This window comes from Mercenaria mercenaria, chromosome 16, assembly GCF_021730395.1.
Source record: "Mercenaria mercenaria strain notata chromosome 16, MADL_Memer_1, whole genome shotgun sequence".
In the NCBI taxonomy this organism is placed as follows: Eukaryota; Metazoa; Mollusca; class Bivalvia; order Venerida; family Veneridae; genus Mercenaria; species Mercenaria mercenaria.
Window position 1 is genome coordinate 9,415,231 of NC_069376.1, and position 16,979 is coordinate 9,432,209.

At 36.6% G+C, this 16,979-nt stretch overlaps 1 long non-coding RNA gene across 1 annotated transcript; it reads left to right on the plus strand.

The window, feature by feature from the left end:
* The first annotated feature begins 4,837 nt into the window (after positions 1-4,837).
* On the plus strand, positions 4,838-14,906 carry LOC128549460 (uncharacterized). Its single transcript, XR_008367679.1, has 4 exons — positions 4,838-4,992; positions 5,869-6,037; positions 14,357-14,497; positions 14,853-14,906. It is a non-coding gene; the product is annotated as an uncharacterized LOC128549460 (long non-coding RNA).
* The last annotated feature ends 2,073 nt before the right edge of the window (positions 14,907-16,979 follow it).

The following is a 16,979-nucleotide window of genomic DNA, read 5'->3' on the forward strand; positions in this document are numbered from 1 at the left end:
TCCATCCTGAAAAGAAATGTAAAAAAGAGCCAAAAACAATCCCTCATCGTCATGCTCGTGAAAAATGTGTAATCCTTACAACAACAAGACCTTGGAAATTAGGTGTGTTAAATCTTAAAAATAGTGAAATAGATAAGAAAGTGGAACTAGTAAAACTAACCTCAGAGTCAGCACAGACATTAGAGGAAAGAGCGATTTCAAAAATAAAGAATCTCAATGTTGCTGAAGCAAAAGTCCTGGCTGAACAATTACAGGAAAATATCTATGAAAATGACCTGGAGGATCTGGAATCCGTCCCCCTTCTTTCTATGTATCTCATTAGTTTATGGTGTGAAGGTATTCCACTAGGACAGTCAAAGTGTGGACTATATGCAAGCATTATTGAACTCCTGCTGTCAAGAACTTTAAGCAAACATCCGAAAATGGAAACAGCGTGCGAACCCTCCCAGATTGATATCCCACAATGCTTCAGTGAACATGAACATTGTAATCAATACTGCACGTATCTGAAAGCTTTAGGTAAATTGGCATTTGAAACTTTATTCAGTGACACAAAGGAGAACACTCTTGTTTTTTTAAAGTCAGTGGCAGAGAAGTATCTCTCACCAATGTTTTTGAAATTAAGTCTTGACTCGGGAATATTAACACAGAGTACAGAAAAGACACTTATCAAACAAATTTCTAAAGTTTCGTTTTCGCACAAAACCATTCACGAATTTTTTTGTGCATTGTACATTAGCTGTCAAAATGAAAATGATGTCAAAAACATTGTTGTAAACAAATGTAAAAGTTTGCAAAGTATTCTGGACATGTCAACAGTGCTTGTTTTCATCAGCGGAATGGTGAATGCAGAAATCATTTCTTCAATATCACAGGAATTTCTTTCTGTTATCAGTGAAGATAAGATAACGAGCGAATACAGATCCACGACTGAGGAGTACTGTAAACCTCTGAAAGACATACAAGACATGTACATTTCTTGTATGAAAGAAAACACGAGCGATAAGGAACTCAAACTTTTCTGTCAAGATTTTTTCTTTAGTGAAGATTGTGTAGGAGAAAAATACTTTGCATATTTAGCACGGCTCGCGGTACAAAATAAAAACAACATGGCGTCAATAGATATCGACACAGACGACAGTGGTCGTAGTTTACGTGAAATTATTGATTGTTGTGAATTGCACGAACTGTTCCAGATCAATAAAATATACTACTACGGTGAAGAAGAAAACGCACAGCTTCGTGTACTGTTGGACAAGTCGCCGAAATGTGTCACTGTTATATCGTCTGATCTACCTGATTCTTGGAGCCGTGAAATGTTGGAAACATTACAGAATAATTCTCTGTTACAAGCAATTTATATCGAACGTTTCAAGATGAGCCACGATGTACTGAATGACTTTCTGAATTATATTATAAACAGAAAAACAATGACGGAGATTAGATTGTGGGTCTTACACTGTACCGAGCACGAGCGTTCGTGTACTTTCAGTTTAGATTTTAGTCAGCATTCAGATCTAAGGAAGTTAGAATTGTGCTATATACCTGAAGTGTCACAATTGAAAGTTAATAGTCAAGTGAAACACGTGAAGTTGCGGGATATCAATCTAGGTGAAATGTCGCTGCCTCCTGAAATGGCGAATATTGAAAGTGTTTATTTGGGGAATGTAAACATGTCTGCTTCAACATTGCGTGATCTCGTTAAGGTAGTGGAGAAACTTTCACACAAAGTCACAGTAACAATACTCGGGTGTAAGATAGAACCGGAAACAGAGTTTGAACACGTTAAACAATATATACGCTCATCTCAGAATTTCCGAGTTACGCGGGATGATAGCGGGAGGCTTGTGTTTGAAACAAAAGTTGAAAGTTCAGTTACTATATAAACTCAGACATATAGTGTCAATGTATATATAAACATTAATTATAAAACATTCACATGTGTTTACACACTGATATATATGACATTAGTGTGACATACATATGTGTAAATAATTAAAAATAGTGACATAGTGTGGACATAAAATTAATTATTGGAGGAAAGGATGGAGGTTCATACACATGGATTAATACACAAGTAAGTTATTTTATTTGCTTTTATTTATTGTATTCTAAACGTAATTTAATATTTTTAACAGTTTTATAGAATTGAGCCTCGTTATGTAAAAAAGGGCCATCTTAATGAAAATAGAAGTTTCCTTGAAAACAGAATACTTTCATTGAGCTATGCCATCAAATTGACCCTAGTCATTATTTTACTTCTGGAGAAATTCAATGGATATATTTAAAAGTTTTATAAGCCCCAAACCCTCTTTACTCCCGCATCATATCCGGCCTGCATCTACTAGTCATACCTTCCGTTCTTCCCGTCCGTCCGTCTGTCCGTCTGTTTCCGATTGTTAACAGAAGAAAACTACAAACGCTTTACCATTGATAACTGAAGACATGTTTGGCCTACAGACGTCAGACTTCATAGGAAAATTTTCTATAGTCAGTAAATGACCCCTATTATTTTAAGGGTCAAAAAGTCAAAGGTCAAGGTCACAATGACCTGGAGACTGAAAACGGTTTCACAGCGATAACTGAAAAATCTAAGACTTTGCGCAGGCGTCAGACTTAATAGAAATTGTCTATGGTCAGTTAATGACCCCATTATTTTAAGGTCAAAAGGCAAAGGTCAAGGTCACAGTGACTGGAGACTGAAATGGTTTCACAGGATAACTGAAAACTAAGCTTTGGCCAGCAGGCGCAGACTTAATAGAATTTGTCTATGGTCAGTTAATGACCCCATATTTAAGGGTCAAAAGGTCAAAGGTCAAGGTCACAGTGACCTGGAGACTGAAAACGGTTTCACAGCGATAACTGAAAAATCTAAGACTTTGGCCAGCAGGCGTCAGACTTAATAGGAAATTTGTCTATGGTCAGTTAATGACCCCCATTATTTTAAGGGTCAAAAGGTCAAAGGTCAAGGTCACAGTGACCTGGAGACTGAAAACGGTTTCACAGTGATAACTGAAAAATCTAAGACTTTGGCCAGCAGGCGTCAGACTTAATAGGAAATTTGTCTATGGTCAGTTAATGACCCCCATTATTTAAGGGTCAAAGGAAAGGTCAAGGTCACAATGACGGGGTCACATGCTGGAGACCTGAACGGTCAAGGATACTGAAAAACAAGTTTGGCGCAGCTCACAAAAATTGTCAGTATGACCCTATTAACGGGTCAAAGGTCAAAGTCAATCACAGTGCTGGAACAACGACTTAACGAATGAAAACTGCCAGCAGGCGTCAGACTTAATAGGAAATTTGTCTATGGTCAGTTAATGACCCCATTATTTTAAGGTAAGGTCAAAAGGTCAAAGGTGCAAGATGAAAGTTTCACATGATAATGAAACTTGGCACACTCGATAAGGAATTGTGGTCGAATGCCCCATTATTTTAGGTCAAGTCAAGGTAAGTCAATGACCTGGATAAAACGTTTCACAGTGATAACTGAAAAATCTAAAGACTTTGTCCAGCCATTTGGCGTCAATGACTAATAGTGAATTTGTCTCTTGGGGTCGGTGTAATGACCCCATTATTTAAGGGTCAAAAGGTCAAAGGTCAAGGTCACAGTGACCTGGAGACTGAAAACGGACTCACATCGATAGATGAAAAACACTTTGGCCAACAGAAGTCATACTTCATAGGATGATGGTTTGTGATCAGTAAATGACCCCTGTCGTTTTAAAGGTCAGAAGGTCAAAGGTTAAAGTTGCAATGACCTTGAACATAAAATGTTTCCCATTGAAACTGCCTTGTGTTTTACAAAACATTCTCAGTCTCAGCGGAATCTCAAAAACACTTTAACATACAGGCTTTAAACTTCAAAGGATAATTGCCTGTGGTCAGAACATGACCTCCGGTTGTTTTTACGGTCAATAGGTCAAAGGTCAAGGTCGCAATGACCTTGAGACTGAAAACGTATCCTGATTAATAGCTGAAACAATTTTAACCTTCATGCGCCAAACTTTATAGGATGATTGCCTGTCGTCAGAAGATGACCCCTGTAGTTGTAAGGGTCAGTATGTCAAAGGTCAAATTCGCGACAAACTTTATAGGATGATTGCCTGTGGTCAGGAAATGAACCTGTAAGTTTTAAGGGTCAATAGGTCAAAGGTCAAGCTCGCAGTCATATTGGGACTGAACATGTATCCTGATTAATAACTGAGAAGGTTTTAACGTTCATGTGCCAAACTTTATTGGATGATTGCCAGAAGATGACCTCTGTTGTTTTACCAGGCAGTAGGTCAAAGGTCAAGGTTTCTGTGACCTTGAGACTGAAAATGTACCCTGATTCATAACTGAAAAATATTTAACTTACATGTACCAAACTTTATAGGATGATTGCCTGTGGTCAGAGATGACCACTGTAATGTTAAGAGATGTATATATTAACTAAAATTGTCCCACTTGATTTTACTATAGGGATAACGCATGTTTTTTCGTGTTATAACATCTGCAGAATCCCGAGGGATTGGTTGGTGCCTGAGCCCACTATTCTAGCATAAAACGCATAAAAACTGATAAATGAATACAATGTCACTCAACGTCATTAAATTTCCAGGAAATGCGCAGGAATGTCTGAGTTGTTTTTTGCGTTGACGTCATTTTGTTTTGAGTTATTTGTATTTGGGCCGAATGACGTTTACGCTTTGCCACGGAACGCGCATATATTAAAAGGTGTTATAACAGCACGCGAGCGCGAGAATCTCTCTGTTAACACACGTTTTCTCTCTGTTAAAACACCCCCGAAAAGTGACAAGAACAGCAGTTTTATGCTAGAATGTGGTATTTATGCATCTAATACGTCTGTGCACTTTATATTTCTTTTTGTAGTGTGAAGTAACAGTAGCACAGAATGGCTGGAGACCATTAACTTGAGAACTGAAGAGATGCAGGTCTTTGTTCTATATGGTGATTGATGGAACTATGGTGCAGTTTTGAATTTATAAGGTAGATAATTGATACATGTTTTCGAAGATGAAACACACTTTTTACTAACTTGTCCAACATATGCAGACATAAGGGTAAATCTTGTTGCTAAAGCAATAGAATGTAATTCACATTTTCTTTCATTATCTTGTACAGAAAGACTAAAATACCTAGTTAATAATAATTTTATTCAAGTTGCAAAATTTATTGTACTTGGCATGTTTAGACGAAAATCTCTTTTGTATAATTGATAAATTTCATATCATAGTGTTTGAATAACTAGCTATAGCCTGCGCATTGTAAATAGGACTTGATTGTACATAAATATTCTCATATTGTATCATAAAATCTATTTATTGAAGTGACTTATAGGCCCAACGTGGCCGGGTGTTGTTATTGTTATTAGTCAAATGTTTGTCATGTATATACACAATGTCACTATAATAAAATTTACTTACTTACTTACTTACTTACTAGTTTTCCGTTTTCCATACAACCATAAGAGGTTACTGGCAAGCAGCCTATTTGAATAAAGAATTGGACCAAGGGAACTAACTTTTGCCGCACCTCTTGATATTACACATAGTTTGTTTTCAGACTCCTTTCCACATACTACAAACCTTCGTGTCCTCTGATGCATGAAGACTGTTTTAAATCTACTTTTATGATTTTACCATTATCATACAACTTTACATTTATTGAAGGTAACTTTGAAATTCAAGTATATAATGTTAGATATAGTGCTTATTATCTTTTACATGTGTTTGCTGATGGAATGTCTGGCAGTCTGTCCAACTGCAGTAGATGATTTTCATTAAATTTGTGCTGTTTGAATGTGCATCTTTAGAACTTTGATGGATTTACAAAACGTTTTCAAAAAATTCTACTTTTTTGTAGGTGTGAAGTTACAGAAAAGCAGAATAGCTACAGACCATTAAATTTAGAAAATGAAGAGATGCATGTCTCTGTTCAGCATGGTGTTTATGGGAAACATTGTAGGTCACAGACCTCTGTTCAGCATGGTGTATATGGGAAACATTGTGGGTCACAGACATGAAATGGTTTGGTAAGTTATCACACCATTATATTTGTATTTAGAATTATTTTCCTGTAAATCCAACTGCACTTTTTAAGCCAGATTTTTTTTAACTTTACAGTTGAAGGGAGGTAACTCAAATTTGAAAAAAAAAACACATACACACAAATGCCCTTGCTTAATTCTATTTTGGTAAATTACAGGGTTTGTTTTCACAGAAATTTTTACTAAAACAGTTAAGAAACAAATCAAGGTTTTAGGTTTCTGTTCAGGTAAAATGATATACTACACCAGCAGCCTGTTTAAAATATTTGATGGCCGAGATTTGATTCAGACCAGATATTTTCTGTTCTGTTCTTCCTCTTTCTATCATTGGTTCCTCTACCCTTACAATGCTGTCTTCCTCTTTCTATCATTGGCCCCTCTACCCTCACAGTGCTGTCTTCCTCTTTCTATCATTGGTCCCTCTACCCTCACAGTGCTGTCTTCCTCTTTCTATCATTGGTCCCTCTACCCTCACAGTGCTGTCTTCCTCTTTCTATCATTGGCCCCTCTACCCTCACAGTGCTGTCTTCCTCTTTCTGTCATTGGCCCCTCTACCCTCACAGTGCTGTCTTCCTCTTTCTATCATTGGCCCCTCTACCCTCACAGTGCTGTCTTCCTCTTTCTGTCATTGGTCCCTCTACCCTCACAATGCTGTTCTTCCTCTTTCTGTCATTGGTCCCTCTACCCCTTACAATGCTGTTCTTCCTCTTTCTGTCATTGGCCCCTCTACCCTTACAATGCTGTCTTCCTCTTTCTATCATTGGTCCCTCTACCCTTACAATGCTGTTCTTCCTCTTTCTATCATTGGTCCCTCTACCCTTACAATGCTGTCTTCCTCTTTCTATCATTGGTCCCTCTACCCTTACAGTGCTGTCTTCCTTTTTCTATCATTGGTCCCTCTACCCTTACAGTGCTGTCTTCCTCTTTCTATCATTGGTCCCTCTACCCTTACAATGCTGTCTTCCTCTTTCTATCATTGGTCCCTCTACCCTTACAATGCTGTCTTCCTCTTTCTATCATTGGTTCCTCTACCCTTACAATGCTGGACACAATTTATTCTTTCTTAGCAACCATTGCAAATCATGATCAGCATAAGCTGTCCTTGCAGTCTGATCAAGATCTGCTCTGTTCGCCATTCAGTCAGTATCTTTTTGGTAAACATCTCTATTAACATTTGCTTAGTATATTCTTACAGTTGACTGTGCTTTACATTGTGTTGCAAATTTTTAAAAACTTTTACCATGCTGTTTTTTATAAAGTTTATATAATTAATGGTTGATTCTGTCTTAGCAATTAGTGTAGATCATGATCAGCCTACACCATCCTTGCAGTCTGATCAAGATCTGCTCTGTTCGCCATTCAGTCAGTATCTTTTTGGTAAACATCTCTATTAACAGTTAATGGTGCTGTCCAAATTGAATGATAGACAAGTGCATTATAAAAACTTAGCAGGGTAAAAATAATTTAAGAGTATCCGTAAACATTTTCATTTTTCCTTTCTGTTCAACAAATTTGCATTACATGCATTGATTTTGTAATTATTCAGATACGCAAAATAACGGGAAATTAATTTCAAGGAAAATCTAAAGTGACATAAATTTTGAACGGCGGTTATTTTAGGTATTGTTTTTAGCTCACCTGTCACATAGTGACAAGGTGAGCTTTTGTGATCACCCTTCGTCCGTCGTCAGCCCGTGCGTGCGTGCGTCCATCCGTGCGTCAACAATTTCGTGTCTGCACGATAGTGGTTTCGTTTATGATTTTATTTTAACCAAACTTGCACACAACTTGTATCACCATAAGATCACGGTTCCTTTCTTGAACTGGCCAGATCCCATTATGGGTTCCAGAGTTATGGCCCCTGAAAGGGCCAAAATTAGCTATTTTGACCTTGTCTGCACAATAGCAGTTTTATTTATGATTTGATTTTTATCAAACTGGCACACAACTTGTATCACCATAAGATCTTGGTTCCTTTCATTGAACTGGCCAGTTTCCATTATGGGTTCCAGAGTTATGGCCCCTGAAAGGGCCAGAATTAGCTATTTTGACCTTGTCTGCACAATAGCAGCTTCATTTATGATTTGAATTTAATCAAACTTGCACACAACTTGTATCACCATAAGATCTCGGTTCCTTTCTTGAACCGGCCAGATTCCTTAATGAGTTCCAGAGTTATGGTCCCTGAAAGGGCCAAAATTAGCTATTTTGACTTGTCTGCACAATAGCAGCTGCATTTATGATTTGATTTTAACCAAACTTGCACACAACTTGTATCACCACAAGATCTTGCTTCCTTTCTTGAACCGGCCAGATTCCTTCATGGGTTCCAGAGTTATGGCCCCTTAAAGGTCCAAAATTGGCTATTTTGACTTTTGCAGCCATATAGAGACTTCATTTATGGTTTTATTTGATACAAACTTTCAAAATATCTTCAACAACAATAAATCTTGGATTCCATGACAAATAAGATCCAATCGTAGGTTCCAGAGTTATTTTATATCTGATTACCTCCCCTGATTGTAATCAAAATGGATTTATATCAGTAAGTACTTATAGGACTTATTTGAAATTTCATTATTGTTATTAGTTGGACTGAGACAATCAGGGTAGATAACTATGGACTGATTTTATGTCAAATTACCTCCCTTTATTTCAAATTAAAATGGGTATATATGAAGATACTGATCTGAAATTTCATTTATGTCAACAGATTTATTTGGCAGATCCTTCTTGTGTTCACTTACAATATTTTTAGCTCACCTGTCACAAAGTGACAAGGTGAGCTTTTGTGATCGCGCGGTGTCCCTCGTCCGTCCGTGCGTCCATAAACTTTTGCTTGTGACCACTCTAGAGGTCACATTTTTCATGGGATCTTTATGAAAGTTGGTCAGAATGTTCATCTTGATGATATCTAGGTCAAGTTCGAAACTGGGTCACGTGCCATCAAAAACTAGGTCAGTAGGTCTAAAAATAGAAAAACCTTGTGACCTCTCTAGAGGCCATATATTTCACAAGATCTTCATGAAAATTGGTCAGAATGTTTATCTTGATGATATCTAGGTCAAGTTTGAAACTGGGTCATGTGCCATCAAAAACTAGGTCAGTAGGTCTAAAAATAGAAAAACCTTGTGACCTCTCTAGAGGCCATATATTTCACAAGATCTTCATGAAAATTGGTCAGAACTTTCACCTTGATGATATCTAGGTCAAGTTCGAAACTGGGTCACGTCCAGTTAAAAACTAGGTCAGTAGGTCAAATAATAGAAAAACCTTGTGACCTCTCTAAAGGCCATATTTTTCATGGGATCTGTATGAAAGTTGGTCTGATTGTTCATCTTGATGATATCTAGGTCAGTTTTGAAACTGGGTCACGTGCAGTTAAAAACTAGGTCAGTAGGTCTAAAAATAGAAAAACCTTGTGACCTCTCTAGAGGCCATATATTTCATGAGATCTTCATGAAAATTGGTCAAAATGTTCGTATTGATGATATCTAGGTCAAGTTCGAAAGTGGGTCACGTGCCATCAAAAACTAGGTCAGTAGGTCAAATAATAGAAAAACCTTGTGACCTCTCTAGAGGCCATATTTTTCATGGGATCTGTATGAAAGTTAGTCTGAATGTTCATCTTGATGATATCTAGGTCGAGTTCGAAAATGGGTCACGTACCTTCAAAAACTAGGTCAGTAGGTCAAATAATAGAAAAACCTTGTGACCTCTCTAAAGGCCATATTTTTCATGGGATCTGTATGAAAATTGGTCTGAATGTTCATCTTGATGATATCTAGGTCAAGTTCGAAACTTGGTCAACTGCGGTCAAAAACTAGGTCAGTAGGTCTAAAAATAGAAAAACTTTGTGACCTCTCTAGAGGCCATACTTGTGAATGGATCTTCATGAAAATTGGTCAGAATGTTCACCTTGATGATATCTAGATCAGTTTTGAAACTGGGTCACGTGCCTTAAAAAACTAGGTCAGTAGGTCAAATAATAATAAAACCTTGTGACCTCTCTAGAGGCCATACTTTTCATGGGATCTGTATGAAAGTTGGTCTGAATGTTCATCTTGATGATATCTAGATCAAATTTGAAACTGGGTCAACTGCGGTCAAAAACTAGGTCAGTAGGTCTAAAATTATTAAAATCTTTTGACCTCTCTAGAGGCCATATTTTTCAATGGATCTTCATAAAAATTGATCTGATGTTCACCTTGATGATATCTAGGTCAGTTTCGAAACTGGGTCACGTGCAGTCAAAAACTAGGTCAGTAGGTCTAAAAATAGAAAAACCTTGTGACCTCTCTAGAGGCCATATATTTCATGAGATCTTCATGAAAATTGGTCAGAATGTTCATCTTGATGATATCTAGGTCAAGTTCGAAAGTGGGTCACATGCCATCAAAAACTAGGTCAAATAATAGAAAATCCTTGTGACCTCTCTAGAGGCCATATATTTCATGGGATCTGTATGAAAGTTGGTCTGATTGTTCATCTTGATGATATCTAGGTCGAGTTTAAAAGTGGGTCACGTACCTTCAAAAACTAGGTCAGTAGGTCAAATAATAGAAAAAACCTTGTGACCTCTCTAAAGGCCATTTTTTTCTTGGGATCTGTATGAAAATTGGTCTGAATGTTCATCTTGATGATATCTAGGTCAAGTTCGAAACTGGGTCAACTGCGGTCAAAAACTAGGTCAGTAGGTCTAAAAATAGAAAAACCTTGTGACCTCTCTTGAGGCCATACTTGTGAATGGATCTTCATGAAAATTGGTCAGAATGTTCACCTTGATGATATCTAGATCAGTTTTGAAACTTGGTCACGTGCCTTAAAAAACTAGGTCAGTAGGTCAAATAATAAAAAAACCTTGTGACCTCTCTAGAGGCCATACTTTTCATGGGATCTGTATGAAAGTTGGTCTGAATGTTCATCTTGATGATATCTAGGTCAAATTTGAAACTGGGTCAACTGCGGTCAAAAACTAGGTCAGTAGGTCTAAAATTATAAAATCTTTTGACCTCTCTAGAGGCCATATTTTTCAATGGATCTTCATGAAAATTGATCTGATGTTCACCTTGATGATATCTAGGTTAGTTTCGAAACTGGGTCACGTGCGGTCAAAAACTAGGCCAGTAGGTATAAAAATAGAAAAACCTTGTGACCTCTCTAGAGGCCATATTTTTCATAAGATCTTTTGAAAATTAGTGAGAATGTTCACCTTGATGATATCTAGGTAAAGTTCAAAACAGGGTCACGTACCTTCGAAAACTAGGTCAATAGGTCAAATAATAGAAAAACCTTGTGACTTCTCTAGAGACCATATTTTTCAATGGATCTTCATGAAAATTGGTCAGAATTTTTATCTTGATAATACCTAGGTCATGTTCAAAACTAGGTCACTATGTCAAATAATAGAAAAAACGACGTCATACTCAAAACTGGGTCATGTGGGAAGAGGTGAGCGATTCAGGACCATCATGGTCCTCTTGTTTTTTATTACTTCCCTTTTACGTTACTATAAATAGCTTATTTTTAGTAACTTTTTTATAATTGGCTGTAGGGAAAAACCAAGACCACTTTACTATGGTACAACATGGATGGTACCTCCAATTTTTAGGTGTATTTTGACATATCTATACCTTGTAAGATTTTTTTTTTCTTTTTGGTTAAATTTCTTCCATGTTGTCCCTGTCCTTTGGACTTAGATATTTTTTCTGAGGGCCTTCTTGTCCTCAAGAGCAGTGATAACAGGTGAGCGATATAGGGCCATCATGGCCCTCTTGTTTCTTGTTTAGTCTTAACCTTTTACTTACTGACATAAATTTTGAATGGCAGTTATTTTAGGTATTGTTTTTTCTTGTTTAGTCTAAACCTTTTACTTACTGACATATTTTGAACGGCAGTTATTTTAGGTATTGTTTTTTCTTGTTTAGTCTAAACCTTTTACTTACTGACATAAATTTTGAACGCCAGTTATTTTAGGTATTGTTTTCTTGTTTAGTCTAAACCTTTTACTTACTGACATAAATTTTGAACGGCAGTTATTTTAGGTATTGTTTTTTCTTGTTTAGTCTAAACCTTTAACTTACTGACATAAATTTTGAACGGCAGTTATTTTAGGTATTGTTTTCTGGTTTAGTCTAAACCTTTTACTTACTGACATAAATTTTGAACAGCGGTTATTTTAGGTATTGTTTTTTTAGCTCACCTGTCACAAAGTGACAAGGTGAGCTTTTGTGATCGCGCGGTGTCCGTCGTCCGTCGTCAGTCCGTGCGTGCGTCCGTCCGTCCGTAAACTTTTGCTTGTGACCACTCTAGAGGTCACATTTTTCATGGGATCTTTATGAAAGTTGGTCAGAATGTTCATCTTGATGATATCTAGGTCAAGTTCGAAACTGGGTCACGTGCCATCAAAAACTAGGTCAGTAGGTCTAAAAATAGAAAAACCTTGTGACCTCTCTAGAGGCCATATATTTCACAAGATCTTCATGAAAATTGGTCAGAATGTTCACCTTGATGATATCTAGGTCAAGTTCGAAACTGGGTCACGTGCCATCAAAAACTAGGTCAGTAGGTCTAAAAATAGAAAAACCTTGTGACCTCTCTAGAGGCCATATATTTCATAAGATCTTCATGAAAATTGGTCAGAACGTTCACCTTGATGATATCTAGGTCAAGTTCGAAAGTGGGTCACATGCCGTCAAAAACTAGGTCAGTAGGTCAAATAATAGAAAAACCTTGTGACCTCTCTAAAGGCCATATTTTTTATGGGATCTGTATGAAAGTTGGTCTGAACGTTCATCTTGATGATATCTAGGTCATGTTTGAAACTGGGTCACGTGCGGTCAAAAACTAGGTCAGTAGGTCTAAAAATAGAAAAAACCTTGTGACCTCTCTAGAGGCCATATATTTCATGAGATCTTCATGAAAATTTGTTGGAATGTTCACCTTGATGATATCTAGGTCAGGTTCGAAAGTGGGTCACGTGCCTTCAAAAACTAGGTCAGTAGGTCAAATAATAGAAAAACCTTGTGACCTCTCTAGAGGCAATATTTTTCATGGGATCTGTATGAAAGTTGGTCTGATGTTCATCTTGATGATATCTAGGTCAAGTTTGAAAGTGGGTCACGTGCCTTCAAAACTAGGTCAGTAGGTCAAATAATAGAAAACCTTGTGACTCTCTAAAGGCCATATTTTTCATGGGATCTGTATGAAAATTGGTTGAATGTTCATCTTGATGATATCTAGGTCAAGTTCGAAACAGGGTCATGTGCGGTCAAAAACTAGGTCAGTAGGTCTAAAAATAGAAAAACCTTGTGACTCTCTAGAGGCCATACTTGTGAATGGATCTCCATAAAATTGGTCAGAATGTTCACCTTGATGATATCTAGGTCAAGTTCGAAACTGGGTCACGTGCCTTAAGAAACTAGGTCAGTAGGTCAAATAATAAAAAAACCTTGTGACCTCTCTTGAGGCCATACTTTTCATGGGATCTGTATGAAAGTTGGTCTGAATGTTTGTCTTGATGATATCTAGGTCAAGTTCGAAACTGGGTCAACTGCAGTCAAAAACTAGGTCAGTAGGTCTAAAATTATTAAAATCTTTTGACCTCTCTAGAGGCCATATTTTTCAATGGATCTTCATGAAAATTGGTCAGAATTTTTATCTTGATAATATCTAGGTCAGGTTCAAAACTGGGTCACATGAGCTCAAAAACTAGGTCACTATGTCAAATAATAGAAAAAACGACGTCATACTCAAAACTGGGTCATGTGGGAAGAGGTGAGCGATTCAGGACCATCATGGTCCTCTTGTCTTGTTTAGTCTAAGCCTTTTACTTACTGACATAAATTCTTTTTATTTGTTTGTTTTTGTTTTGGTTGGGTTTAACGTCGCACCGACACAAGTTTAGGTCATATGGAGACTTTCTAGCTTTGATGGTGGAGGAAGATCCCAAGTGCCCCTTCATGCATTATGTCATCACGAGCAGGCACCTGGGTAGAACCACCGACCTTCCGTAAGCCAGCTGGATGGCTTCCTGTTATGAAGAATTCAACACCCCGAGTGAGGCTCGAACCCACATCGATGAGGGGCAAGTGATTTAAAGTCAGCAACCTTAACCACTCAGCCACGGAGGCCCCTTGACATAGATTCACTTACGAATATCATTGCATGAAATTTCATAAAAGGAAACTTTTTATAGTTTCAAGTTACAAGTTAGGAGTTTTAGATGATTATCATTAAATTGTAAAATTGCTTCTCATAATATATTTCTTTCTAAACACTCTGAAAATGTCTCTTGTTTTGTAGTGTGAAGTAACAGTAAAGCAGAATGGCTACAGACAATTAGTTCAGAATTGAAGAAGAGATGCAGGTCTTTGTTCTATATGGTGTATGAGGGAACCATGGTGGAAATTTGGATTTCATGGCAGTCATAGAAATATCTAATAAGTAACCAGATAATTTTTGTTAAGAATAATTTACCACTTAAAAACTGCATTTAGAGTTACATAACAGCTGAACAGATACCAATACTTTAAAAAGCAGCAACAAATGTCCAATCTTCTGTAAAACAGATTTTACAATTGAAGGGAGCTAACTTAATTAAAAAAATACATACTGAAATGCCCTTGATTTCATAGAAATTTTCCTTACAGAATCTTAATCGGGTTTTTCTAGTTTTGGATTGAGTATGACTACACTGGTATTTTAAGAATTGATGGATGCTTCCATAATTACAGTAAATGCAGCATTATATTTTCATACCAATTAACCACTACCATACCGTATAATATTATTTCTACAGGTCTGTAGGAAAGTGATGTGTGTACCAGTCTGTCAGACTTTTACCTGTCTGCCCCAGTCGACAAATTCGCAATAGATGCTTTAGATTCTCAAAAATTTGGCAGAGTTTTCACAGTTACTAAGACAGATTGCAAAAGATTTTTGGTAAGTTTAGTCGACTATACAAAGTGTAGAGAGCTGCCCTGCCGACCCGGATCGGTGCCCTGTGTTGCACTTTTCTTTATCACTATAATTACTTGATGGATTTTTTTCAATTTTTAATGGTTATTGTCTCACCACTCAAACCCACAAGGGCCATAACTATAACCTCTCACCAATATTTCATGAATAATCCCCCTTTTACTTAGAACGTTTTGATGCGCTTTCACTCTTTCTCAGTATTACTAAATAGTTTCGATTCAAATTTAAAATATTTTCTCCCTAATCAGTCATATCATATGACACAAGGTCCATAACTCGGGTTTACCAATATTTCCTGAATTATGCCCCTTTTACTTAGAATTTCAGGTTAGATTTTTGGTGCACTTTTTTCTATCTCAGGTATTACAAAATGGATTTGATTCAGACTAAAATAGTTATTCAACATCATCACTTATATCATGTTACACAGGGGCCATAACACTTGCCACAATGTTTCATGAGTTATCCCCCTTTTATTTAGAATTTCAGATTTAAAGTTTGATGCTCTCAGAGCTCCAGATAAATTTAAGTTTAAAGGGTAATTTTATCCCTAGTTTTTTTTTCAAAAGGGTATTTTTTTCCCTAGTTATTTTTTAAAAAGCGTATTTTAGATTTTCTAAATGTTTTTTAAAAGTATTTGAAATCATTACAGGGGTAATAATAAAAACTGTTTGTATCATTTTCTAAAAATTCATGTGCTCGCTGATGTCCCTTTTGGGTCGACCAATGCTGTTTTCCTGAATATTCTTGAGCCTTCATTCAAGTAGTTTTAAATTTTTTTAAACTGCATACATTACATCTTATACTACATTTAATTTCAGTTACTTTATGGGGTCAACCCAGTATTGAAGTATTTTCCGGGGTTTCTTGTATCCTAGGAAGTAGTTTTTGAAATTTTGAAGTTCTTAGTTTAAGCCGTCCTACTTGACATGTTAAATTCTAAATGTATTTCGACACTGTACATTTTGTGCCATTTCTGATGTCTTTAACAGTTGTTTTGTCTGTGTTTTTCAGGACTATATTCCCTGTGCGGATAGTTAAAAACTATCCAGACTGGTAGACATGAAGTGTTTATTGGAAAATATGAACATGGACTTTAAAAATTTGGAATGTAGCAAAAAATTCTCGTTGTTTGATAGTGATTTTCTAAGCTATATTGACGGGAAACGGGGTGTTGTTTCTTTACAAATACAGAGCTGTGAATGCTGCATTTTGTTGTGAAAGTGAAAATCATGTCAGAAGGTGTTTTTTTACTATACAGAAAAGACGAAGAAATTGTACTGGGCCCGACACCTATATGGGAAATAGTTAATTTTGAATATCTCAGAAACCCAAAGGGTTTTACAGCATGGAACTTCACACACTAGTAGCTGATAAAATAGAAACCAGTGGCAAAAAGGATTTTATCAAGGTTTATGAAATTTTAATTTTTTTTGAATTTTTAAAATTGAATAGTTAATTTTTCATTTAATTAAGTAAACAGTCATTCCCATTGATTATTTGTCGTCTGCAATAGCGCAAAGACTTTGAACAAGAAAAAGACTATTAACTGGGCTATATAAGAGAAAATCATACAGATTTTTAATAATTTAAAAAAAAAAAATTAATTTGTTTATTTAAAAAAAAAACACTATTTTTGTGTATTGTTTTTTCGAACAGTTTTTTTTAGGATGGATGACGTTCTGGAACTTTTGCGCAACAAACTGCAGATAAACAAGTGTTTTGCATGAAAATGGAGAAATGTATTTTTTGGGGACCGGTTGTATTAACAATTTGGCTATGGCCAGTTTCGTTACAGGGTCCAAGAGACCCACCGTCTCCCGGTTATAAAACACAAACCAGTCACTGTGTTGCATAATGGTTCATTATAGAGATTTTGATATTTCAGCCAGTCAACAGGCACCCACGTTTTTGCAATAATAAACTGTGCAAAAATGTTAAAAACACC